We start from the raw sequence: 11,870 nt of genomic DNA, 5'->3' as shown, positions 1-11,870 counted from the left end.
CACCATGAGTCAACGAATGATAAAAATTGCACACTAAGCTGTAAACTTTGCATCATCAAGGATGGCCGAAAGGCCATCACGGAATTTGGGACCAGATATTGGTCGTGGTTGTGATCGCCGTAAGGATCACGAGTCATTTTGATAAAGACCACATTGGTGGTGTGTTTTACCATGTTGGTGGTGTGTTTTACCACATTGGTGGTGTTTGTGATCAGAGGATGATCACGGTTGGTAAGTTGTCCCGAGGGACGTTCGAGCATGATCGCATCATGTTGACATATAGTGTTGCATCTTTAATAATTGGCTAAATATCATGATATTGTTTGTCATTGTGATTATGCTTGTTGTGAGCTTGCAAGTACATTCAATGTACTGACCCGGCATGTCATGCCAGCTTTCAGGAAAATCTCGTTGGAAAGGAGCACTGTTCGAGTCTAGATCATGTCCACATCGGTGTCCCTGTGATACGGAGCTTCCGCTACGATGTTATTCCGCTGCCACGTAGTTGTTCGGATCGAGGCCCCTTTATGTACATATTGTTCGGCCGCACCGAGTGTGCCGCTTGGCCTCGACCGCTGCTGTAATTTGAACTCTGTTCTGCTAGTATCAATAAAGCAGTTGTTTTTTGTACCAATTTGTTGTGTGTTGCCAGAAGACATGGTCTCTGGGCTGGCAATGCAGGTGTCAGGACCCCGATTCCAAGTCACATAGATCTAGCCGGTAACACCTCATATCACATTGCGGCCTCACGCATGGTATCCCCACGGGTGTCGCCTTACCATGGCCCGGGACCGTTTGTGCCTTTTGGCTCACGTATATGATAGTGTCGCTAGCATCCATATGACAGAGAACCCGGGCCGACATGGCTAGTCGTGAACCCAAAGCGGCACAGATCTATGGAGACAGGCATACATGAATCACATCGAGCATGTCGGTCATCAGCGTGTGAATCCGGGCTGTAGCACTGGGCTAATAGGACTCCGGAAGTCACCGCGTGACATTTCCCCGAAGGGACAGACATAGGAACGAAGTGAAACACATGCCGGCCAGTCAAGTGTCCTGAGAAGTAGTGCTGGGCTAGCAGGACTCCAGTGAACCGGGCTGTAGCGGACTACTATGGCTCAAGGAGCACTAGACTACATTTCCCCATAAGAGAGGCTGCCAAGGATAAAACACTAGATTGTCAGATTCCACACATACCAAGCATTTCAATCATACACACAATATGCTCGATATGTGCACATACAACATGGCATCACAACAAAACTCTATAACTCAAGTACTTTATTTAAAGGCTCCAGAGAGCCATACATAACATGTTCATATAGGCAGGGGTCACATGACCCGACACTCAAGTCATACAAGCATACAAGCACATGCGGAAGCAAATAGTCTGAGTACAGACACTAGAAATCAAGAAGGCTTCTCGAAGCCTGTCTATCTACATAGGGCCCTCCATGGCCAGGATCACCACCTGGGTGGAAAGTCACTCATCGACGTCGAGATGTACGTAAAACCCATCGGAGGGGGCGGTGTTGTCGTCTGAAAACAGTAATTAAGCAAACATGAGTACAAAGGTACTCAGCAAGTCTTACATCAGAACCTACTATACATGCTCATTCTCAAGAAGGTGGTGGAGTTATTGCAGCAAGCCAGCTTTGACTCTTGGCTAAGCTATCCTACGAGACACCACTAGTCAAATAGTTTTCGCACACGAGTCCACTAATCACCAACACAATACTCCACCGGAGATCCTCCCTCGTCATCCTATGAGAGAGCCATCCTCGGTACTCACACTTATCTTGAGTCTTTTAGTAGTAACCATTAACTTGTCTATGAACTGTATAGGCAACCAAGTAGTCCTTTACTGTGGATGCGGCTATTCGAATAGTTTTATACCCTGCAGGGGTGTACTTCGTCACACATGTTTCCACCACTTAGCGTCTGCACACGACATGTGCTCGGCAGACTTCAAGCGAAAGCCGACGTGGGAGTATGTAGCAACCAGACCTCAAACGGTCCAATCTCTATGCTCCGGTATCATCCCTGGATCAGTAATGCTGACACCACACAATACTTGAAGGATTTATAATAGAGTAGCAATCACACACTTATTACATGGAGTGTCTCCAAAAGAGAACTTATTACAATAAATATGGCTTAAGGCCATCTAACATCGATAACAGCGGAAGGCTTGGAAGATAAGTGAGTCCATCAACTCTAACGGCATCACTGAGTATAGAACCATGACCTAAAACACCTTAATCTTCGTCTAAAATGTCTGCAACATTAACGTTGCAGCCCGAAATGGGTTAGCACATGGAATATGCTGGCAAAATAACACATAGAGAGTAATGGAAAGAAAGAGCTATTCTATATGCATATTTGGCTGGTGGAAAGCTCTATGGTTACAGTTTTGCGTAAAGCCAATTTTTCCCTACTTCAAAGGAATAAATATAAAGTATCACCAAAGAGCTAGCTATGGAGAGGGGTGCGTGGAAGCTTGCTATCCGTGTGCCAGAGCCATGAGTTGGTTGCGAGATCTTATGGGTTTCACCTCTAGCCTACCCCAACTTGTTTGGGACTAAAGGCTTTGTTGTTTTTGTTGTTGTTGTTGTTGTTGCAAAGGAATAAATTTATTTAACTATCATGGTGGTTGTTAAACATTGAGAATGGTTGACATCATTCTCAATTCCCAATTAAGTAACATCATTAAACACAACAAAATTAATTTAAAGTAACATGATGAGATTCACATGATAATCCAAGTACTAGATACTCAAAACGTCCATAACCGGGGACACGGCTAACCATGATTAGTTTATACACTCTGCAGAGGTTTGCGCACTTTTCCCCAGAAGACTCGATCGCCTCCGTTTGGTTTCTCGCACTACACGGTGTTTGAGAACCGGATGACCGAGACATAGTCTTTCAGAAGCGCTAGCACCTTACGATGGGTAGACCGTACCACCTACATCCCCTACATCTGCTAGTCTATCACTGTAAGAGTTTGCACGACTTAGTCAACTATGCTAGAGCCCATAATAGCTTGTGGCTGCACACGGAAGTTTCTAGCATGAATAATCTCATGATCCCTTTGAGCCTAGGTGGCGGTCCATAAAGAAAAACAGGCAATCCTGGAATACCCAGGTACCTCAATCAACCCAGATGTGTGTTTAAGTTGCCACCTTAAATAAACCATTAATTAACAATCTCACATCTGTCATGGATACACTCACCCAATCCACGTCTACTAGCATAGCATGGCATAATAAGCAAACGTAGAAGTAACTCCCAAAGGTTTGATAATAAACAGGTAATAGGTACTACCTCAACTACTTCCCAAACCCACAATTTAATTTGATCCTAATCATGCAATGTGTAAGGATTGATCTAATGCAATAAAACTGGGTAGTATGAGATATGATCAAAGTGTTATTTGCCTTGCTGGTGATCCGGGAAACCTAGCGATTCGAAGTAACAAGCGGCGCACTCCGGGTACTCTATCGCAAACAAACAAGCATACAATACGTACTCAACTAATGCACAGGTAAAACTCGAATAAGAGATCTAACCAGAAGGTTCAACTTAAGAACTCTGGTTGGCAAAAAGAATCAAATCGAACGAAACAACGAAAGACAAACGGCAAAAGAAATAGGCTTCGTTTACTATTCTGGATCCAAGGAAAATTTTACAGTGGCAAAAACTTGTTTGAGTTGGTTAATCGGAAAGAGGGTTTCGAGATGAAACTCCAGGCGCTTGAATCACCTGATTCCGATAAACGAGCGAAAAGTTAGACTAAAACGAAAATCGGATCAGAAATCGCGGTCAGAAAAATCACGGATTTAATCCGAGAAAAAGAAAAACGACGAACGTTCGTTAAAATGAACGAACGGACAAACACTCGCTATTTAAATAAACCGGAAAATCATTCTATTTAAAAAAACCGAAACTAAAAAAATGAACAAAACCGTCGGAAAACCGAATGGTTTTTCGGGAAAAAAACCGGTGACTAAAAAAACTACCTCCGGCAACTCCGGCGACTAATCCGGCGGCGGCGGCGGTGCTCCGGCAAAGGCGGCGGCGGTCGGCGGCGCGGGCCGGCGGTCGGCGGCGGCGGCGGCAAGGCGGCGGCGGCGCGGGGCTAGGGCGGTGCGGGCGCGGCTAGGGTTTGGGAGGGGTTCCGGCTGGGCCTCCCCGGCTTATAAAGCCGGACGGGCCTAGTGTCCTGGTCGGACACGGCCCGTAGGTCGGTTGCGTTTTTTTTAATAAATAGTTACGCTCACAAAAAATAACAAAAGGACTACTAAACGGACTCCAAAAATCCCGAAATAAATTTTCCCCGACTTCTAAAATCATGCCGCATAGGATGAACATTTATTTGGGGCCTAAATGCAATTTTTAAAAACGCACATTTTTCCTAAATTCAAATAAAATAGAAAATAAAACCAAATAGAATCTTGTTTGATTTTTTTATTAAATCCTCAATATTTCTTTATCTTGGGAAAGGCATTTTATTCCCTCTATCATATTTTTGTAACATAAATAATTGAAGATAAAATAAATAAAATCAAAAGATCCTATTCTCACAATTTGAGACAACTCAAATATGAAAATAACGAAATCCCCAACTCTCTCCGAGGGTCCTTGAGTTGGGAAAATTTTCTAGGATCAACCAAAATGCAATAAATATGATATGAAATGATGATCTAGTGTATAACATTCCAAATTGAAAATTTGGGATGTTACCAACCTACCCCCCTTAAGATGAATCTCGCCCTCGAGATTCGGGTTGGCTAGAAAATAGGTGAAGGTGGTCCTTCAGCTAATCATCCTCTCATTCCCAGGTGGCTTCATCCTCCATGTGGTGGCTCCACTGAACCTTGCAAAACTTGATAACCTTGTTGCGGGTGACTCGACTGGCATACTCTAGAATCTTAACTGGTTTCTCCTCATAGGTCAAATCACTATCCAACTCAATTGCTTCCAGTGGTACCGTATCTCTCAGCGGTATGTCAACCATCTCTGCGTGGCACTTCTTCAACTGTGATACATGGAACATGTCGTGAACTCCCGACAATCCTTCGGGTAATTCCAACTTGTAGGTTACTTCTCCCATACGCTCCAAAACTTTGTATGGGCCTACAAAACGTGGCGCTAGTTTTCCCTTAACTCCAAAGCGCTTAACTCCTCGAAGTGGTGATACTCGAATATAAACTCGGTCTCCGACTTCGTAAACTGTCTCCTTGCGTTTAGGATCTGCATAACTCTTCTGCCTGGATTGAGCTACCTTCAGCCTGTCACGAATTAATTTCACTTTCTATTCAGACTCCTTTATCAGATCCGGTCCAAACAACTGGTGATCTCCAACTTCATCCCAGGACAATGGGGTCCTGCACCTCCTTCCGTACAAGGCTTCGAAAGTGGCCATCTTCAAACTGGATTGATAGCTGTTGTTGTAAGAGAACTCTGCATACGACAAATTCTCGTCTCAACTAGATCCGTAATCTAGCGCACAAGCTCTTAGCATATCCTCCAAAATCTGATTGACTCTCTCGGTCTGTCCATCTATCTGCGGATGAAAAGCTGTGCTAAACTCCAGTCTAGTTCCCAAAGTCTCATGCAACTGATTCCAGAACTTTGAGGTAAACTGGGTTCCTCTGTCTGATACAATGCTCCTTGGAACTCCATGCAGACATACGATTCTGGTCATGTATATCTTTGCCAACTTTGCACTGGTATAGGTAGTCTTCACTTGAATGAAATGAGCTACCTTTGTCAAACGATCGACTACAACCCATATCGAGTCATAGCCTGTACGTGTTCTGGGCAATCCTATAATAAAATCCATGCCTAGCTTATCCCACTTCCATTCGGGTATCGGCAATGGTTGTAGAAATCCTGCTGGCTTCTGATGCTCTGCCTTCACTCTCTGACATACATCACAAACTGCTACATACTCCGCAATATCCTTCTTCATTCCGGTCCACCAGAAAATATCCTTCAAATACAAATACATCTTGGTATTTCCTAGGTGAATCAAGTATGGTGAATCATGGGCCTCTTCCAAAATTAGCTTCCTGATCTCCGAATCGTTTGTCACATAAACACGGTCTTCAAACCATAAGGTATCGTGCTCATCCTCACGAAATCCTTTAGCTTTTCCCTTGCTCATTTTCTCCTTTATCTCGGCAATCTCCTTGTCAGTCTTTTGGGCTTCTTTGATTTTATCCATCAACGTAGACTGAATCTCGAATGCTGCTACATAGCCTCTTGGGACTATTTCCAAACATAGCTTTCGAAGATTTTCGGCTAACTCCCTTGGTAAATCTCCCGTCATTAAGGTGTTGACGTGGCTCTTACGGCTCAACGCGTCGGCTACTACGTTAGCCTTTCCAGGCAATCTCATATCATAATACTTGATGAGCACCAACCATCTCCTTTGTCTGAGATTCAACTCCTTCCGTGTGAAAATATACTTCAAACTCTTATGATCCGTATACACTTCGCAATGGTTTCCAATCAGAAAATGTCTCCAAGTCTTCAGTGCATGCACTACGGCTGCTAACTCCAAATCATGCATAGCATAGTTCAACCCAGGAGGCTTAAGCTGTCGTGAGGCATATGAAACAACTCTTCCTTCCTACATAAGCACTGCTCCAAGTCCTCGACGTGAAGCGTCGCAATACACCTCATAATCCTTGGTCTGGTCTGGCAAAATCAACACTGGTGAGGTAACCAAACGTTTCTTCAACTCCTGGAAACTAGCCTCACATTCCTCTGTCCATATGAACTTGGTATCTTTCTTCAACAACTCAGTCATAGGCTTCGCAATCCTTGAGAAATTTTCAATAAATCTCCGGTAGTATCCTGCAAGTCCAAGAAAACTCCGGATCTCTCCAACTGTTGTTGGGGCTTCCCACTTGGTCACGGTATCAACTTTAGTGGGATCAACTGCTATACCTTCTCCGGATATAACGTGTCCGAGAAATCCAACTTATTTCAACCAAAACTCACATTTGCTAAACTTGGCATATAACTGATGTTCTCTGAGCTTTCCAAGAACCAAACGCAAATGCTCCTTATGCTCCTCTTCATTCTTCGAGTAAACCAGGATATCATCAATGAACACTACGACGAACTTATCCAAGAACTCCATAAACACTTTGTTCATCATGTTCATAAAATATGCAGGTGCGTTAGTCAGACCAAATGACATAACGGTATACTCGTACAGCCCATACCTGGTGGTAAAAGCCGTCTTGGGTATATCATGTTCCCAAATCTTCAATTGGCGGTCATGATCGGAGATCGATCTTGGAAAATACCTTAGCTCCTTGCTATCGATGAAACATATCATTGATCATCGGCAGTGGGTACTTGTTCCTTATGGTTACTTCATTCAATCCTCGATAATCGACAACCATCCTTCTTTTCAACTAGAAGTACTGGCAATCCCCAAGGTGAAGAACTTGGGTGAATATATCCTTTATCCAGTAACTCCTTAATTTGCTTCTTAATTTCCACCAAATCCGTTGCATGCATCCTATATGGTCTCTTTGATATTGGCCCTGTGCCTGGCAAAAGCTCAATCAAAAACTCAATATCTCTATCCGGTGGCATGCCTGGCAACTCTTCTAGAAATACTTCGGGGAAATCCTTCACTACTGGTACTTCCTCCTGCACAACTCCTGTTAAACAATTTACTTGAGTCCTCTTCAGCACATGTCGGGATACATACTTGATCCTTCTCCCTTCTGGGGTGGTAAGCAAAATTGACTTACTGGCTCATTCAATATTACCTTCATACTTTGACAACCAATCCATGCCTAATATCACATCCAATCCTTGATATTCCAACACTATTAGGTCTAAGGGAAATACGTAGTTACCAATCCTTAATGGCAACCGATCACACCATAGACTAGCCATATATTCTGCTCCAGGCGAGGTTACTAACATGGGTGACCTAAGGGCTTGGGTTGGCACTTTATACTTATCCACAAATCCCCTTGATATGTATGAATGCGATGCACCAGTATAAAAAAGAACGAGTGCAGTAAATGACTTAACCAAAAACTTACCGATTACTGCATCCGGCTGCTCTTCAACCTCCTCCACGTTAACGTGGTTCACCTGTCCCCTGTTGAAAGGATTCGGCTTCTTCCCAGAGCTTCCATTGCCATTTCCATTCTGTGATTCAGGACATTCATTTGCATAATGTCCAGTCTTCTGGCACTTAAAGCAAGTGACTTGGCTCAGGTCTTTCTTGGCTGGGGTTGATGGGTTGGTGCGATTCTGGCCGTTGCTTCCTCCATTCCAATTACCAGTCTTGGGGCCATTGTGATTCTGCGAGCTTCCTACTCCATGGGTATGCTGGAAATGTCCTCACGGTCAGGGGTAAAATGTGGCTTCTGCTGTGCTCCTGAATTGTACTTTCCTTGTCCAAACTTCCTCTTGCGATTTTCAATTTGCTGCTGCTTCCCTTCAATCATAAGAGCACGATCTACCAACTCCTGGTAGTTGTTGAAGGTTGCTAGTATCAACTGCATGCTCAACTCATCATTCAGTCCTTCCAGGAACTTCTCCTGCTTTGCTACATCCGTAGCAACGTCATCTGGGGCATAACGTGCTAATTTACTAAAGTCCTCCACATACTGGCCAATTGTCCGTCCTCCTTGGCGCATGTTGTGAAACTCTCGCTTCTTCAAGGCCATAGCTCCTGCTGAAACATGGGCAGTTCGAAAAGCCCGCTGAAACTGGTCCCATGTGACAGTATCGATAGGGAAAGTGGCTGTGAAATTCTCCCACCATGATGCCGCGGGTCCTTCAAGCTGATGTGCCGCAAACTTCACTTTCTCCGCATCCGTGCATCCTGTTGTGGTCAACTCTATAGCTGTCTTGCGGATCCAATCATTTGCTACTATCGGCTCGGTGTTACTGGAAAACACCGGCGGATTCAGCCTAAGAAAACGGGCCAAGTGATCAAAAGGTGGTGGTGGTGGTGGTGGGTTGTTGTTGTTGTTCCCTTGATTCTGATTCTGGACTAGTAACTGCATCAATGTGTTCTGCTGTTGGATCAACTGGGTGAGCTCCGGTGGAAAGGTAAATCCAGGGTCACGTCTCAGAGGCATCTAAGGGTTTAGAAAAGATGAGATTTAAGAATAGAGGGGGTCTAAAGAGAAAACACTACCCATATGCACATGAGTCAAAAGCAAACAATTCACTTCATTCATTCCGATCTAACTATCGCAAAAGTGCTCGGACTATAATTTTTACATGGTGGACTACTACTACTGATGAGGTGGTCTACTAGAAATATTCTTCGGTTGCAGACTCCATGATATCCGCTCCGGCTTCACCAACATAGTCATCATCGCTATCGTCGGGATCCGAGTCGGTGTCATTGATGATGATGTAGTCTTCCGGGCTAATCTCCTTGGGTTCTTCGTCTTCTTCTACCGGTGTAGGGCCTCCCATAAATATTCCAATCTTCATTGTTAGGTCAGTATTCTTATCCACTAATACTTCAATTTCTTCTTCACAATCTTCACGTGTAGCCTTGAGTTCTTCCTCTAGTTCCATGATTCTTGTCTTTGCCTTCTTCAGGTATATCATGTCGGCGCACATCTGGTTCTCCTGACGTCGAATGTGCTGGTTTAACTCCTGGATAAAAGCTGCAATTGATCTATCCTTTCTGGTGCTGATCATCTCCCAGTGCTCATCTCGGCGCCCACAAATCTAGTAGATAGTATCCTTGAGATCATTGCGGTAGACTTCTCCAATGCGTCCCATGGCAATGTGAGCTTCCACATTCTTTCCTAGACTCCAAGTTGGTGCATCAAAAGAAAACTCTATGGGCTCAGTGACTGGCATGAATGTCCTTCCTGGAACTTGAACTTGAATCATCCAGCGCTCTTCTTCAGGTAAAGTGGCGTTGTAGGTGCCGGTGAAGCTTGGTACTCCTATGTTCAGATATCTAGTGACTTCCTTTAAGTGACGTCCAAAGGGTGTAACTTCATCCGGTTGCGTGAACTTGTTCCTTGCATCAGCCATCCTAAAAGAGTAGAAAAGATGAGAAGTGCTCCGGTGTCATCCATGGATCAGTAATGCTGACACCACACAATACTTGAAGGATTTATAACAGAGTAGCAATCACACACTCATTACATCGAGTGTCTCCAAAAGAGAACTTATTACAATAAATATGGCTTAAGGCCATCTAATATCGATAATAGCGGAAGGCTTGGAAGATAAGTGAGTCCATCAACTCCATCGGCATCACTGAGTATAGAACCACGACCTAAAACACCTTAATCTTCGTCTGAAAAGTCTGCAACATTAACGTTGCAGCCCGAAACGGGTTAGCACATGGAATATGCTGGCAAAATAACACATAGAGAGTAATGGAAAGAAACAGCTATTCTATATGCATATTTTGCTGGTGGAAAGCTCTATGGTTACAGTTTTGCGTAAAGCCAATTTTTCCCTACTACAAAGGAATAAATTTATTTAACTATCATGGTGGTTGTTAAACATTGAGAATGGTTGACAACATTCTCAATTCCCAATTAAGTAACATCATTAAACCCAACAAAATTAATTTAAAGTAACATGATGAGATTCACATGATAATCCAAGTACTAGATACTCAAAACGTCCATAACCGGGGACACGGCTAACCATGATTAGTTTATACACTCTTCAGAGGTTTGCGCACTTTTCCCCACAAGACTCGATCGCCTCCATTTGGTTTCTTGCACTACACGGTGTTTGAGAACCGGATGACCGAGACATAGTCTTTCAGAAGCGCTAGCACCTTACGATGGGTAGACCGTACCACCTACATCCCCTACATCTGCTAGTCTACCACTGTAAGAGTTCGCACGACTTAGTCAACTATGCTAGAGCCCATAATAGCTTGTGGATGCACACGGAAGTTTCTAGCATGAATAATCTCATGATCCCTTTGAGCCTGGGTGGCGGTCCATAAAGAAAAACAGGCAATCCTGGAATACCCAGGTACCTCAATCCACCCAGATGTGTGTTTAAGTTGCCACCTTAAATAAACCATTAATTAACAATCTCACATCTATCATGGATACACTCACCCAATCCACGTCTACTAACATAGCATGGCATAGTAAGCAAATGTAGAAGTAACTCCCAAAGGTTTGATAATAAATAGGTAATAGGTACTACCTCAACTACTTCCAAACCCACAATTTAATTAGATCCTAATCATGCAATGTGTAAGGATTGATCTAATGCAATAAAACTGGGTAGTAGGAGGTATGATCAAATTGTTACTTGCCTTGCTGATGATTCGGGAAACCTAGCGATTCGAAGTAACAAGCGGCGCACTCCGGGTACTCTATTGCAAACAAACAAGCATACAATAAGTAATCAACTAATGCACATGTAAAACTCAAATAAGAGATCTAACCAGAAGGTTCAACCTAAGAACTCCGGTTGGCAAAAAGAATCAAATCGAACGAAGCAACGAAAGACAAACGGCAAAAGAAACAGGCTTCGTTTACTATTCTGGATCTAAGGCAATTTTTATAGTGGAAAAAACTTGTTTGAGTTGGTTAATCGGAAAGAGGGTTTCGAGACGAAACTCCAGGCGCTTGAATCGCCTAATTCTGATAAACGAGCGAAAAGTTAGACTAAAATGAAAATCGGATCAGAAATCCCGATCAGAAAAATCGCGGATTTAATCCGAGAAAAAGAAAAATGACGAACGTTCGTTAAAACGAACGAACGGACGAACACTCGCTATTTAAATAAACCGGAAAACCGATCTATTTAAAAAAACCGAAACTAAAAAAACGAACAAAACCGTCGGAAAAACTAACGGTTTTTCGGGA

The sequence above is a fragment of the Triticum urartu genome, chromosome 7A, assembly GCF_056163025.1.
Source record: "Triticum urartu cultivar PI428250 chromosome 7A, HENAU_Tu73, whole genome shotgun sequence".
NCBI classification, from domain to species: domain Eukaryota; kingdom Viridiplantae; phylum Streptophyta; class Magnoliopsida; order Poales; family Poaceae; genus Triticum; species Triticum urartu.
Note: the sequence above shows the minus strand (reverse complement) of the source record.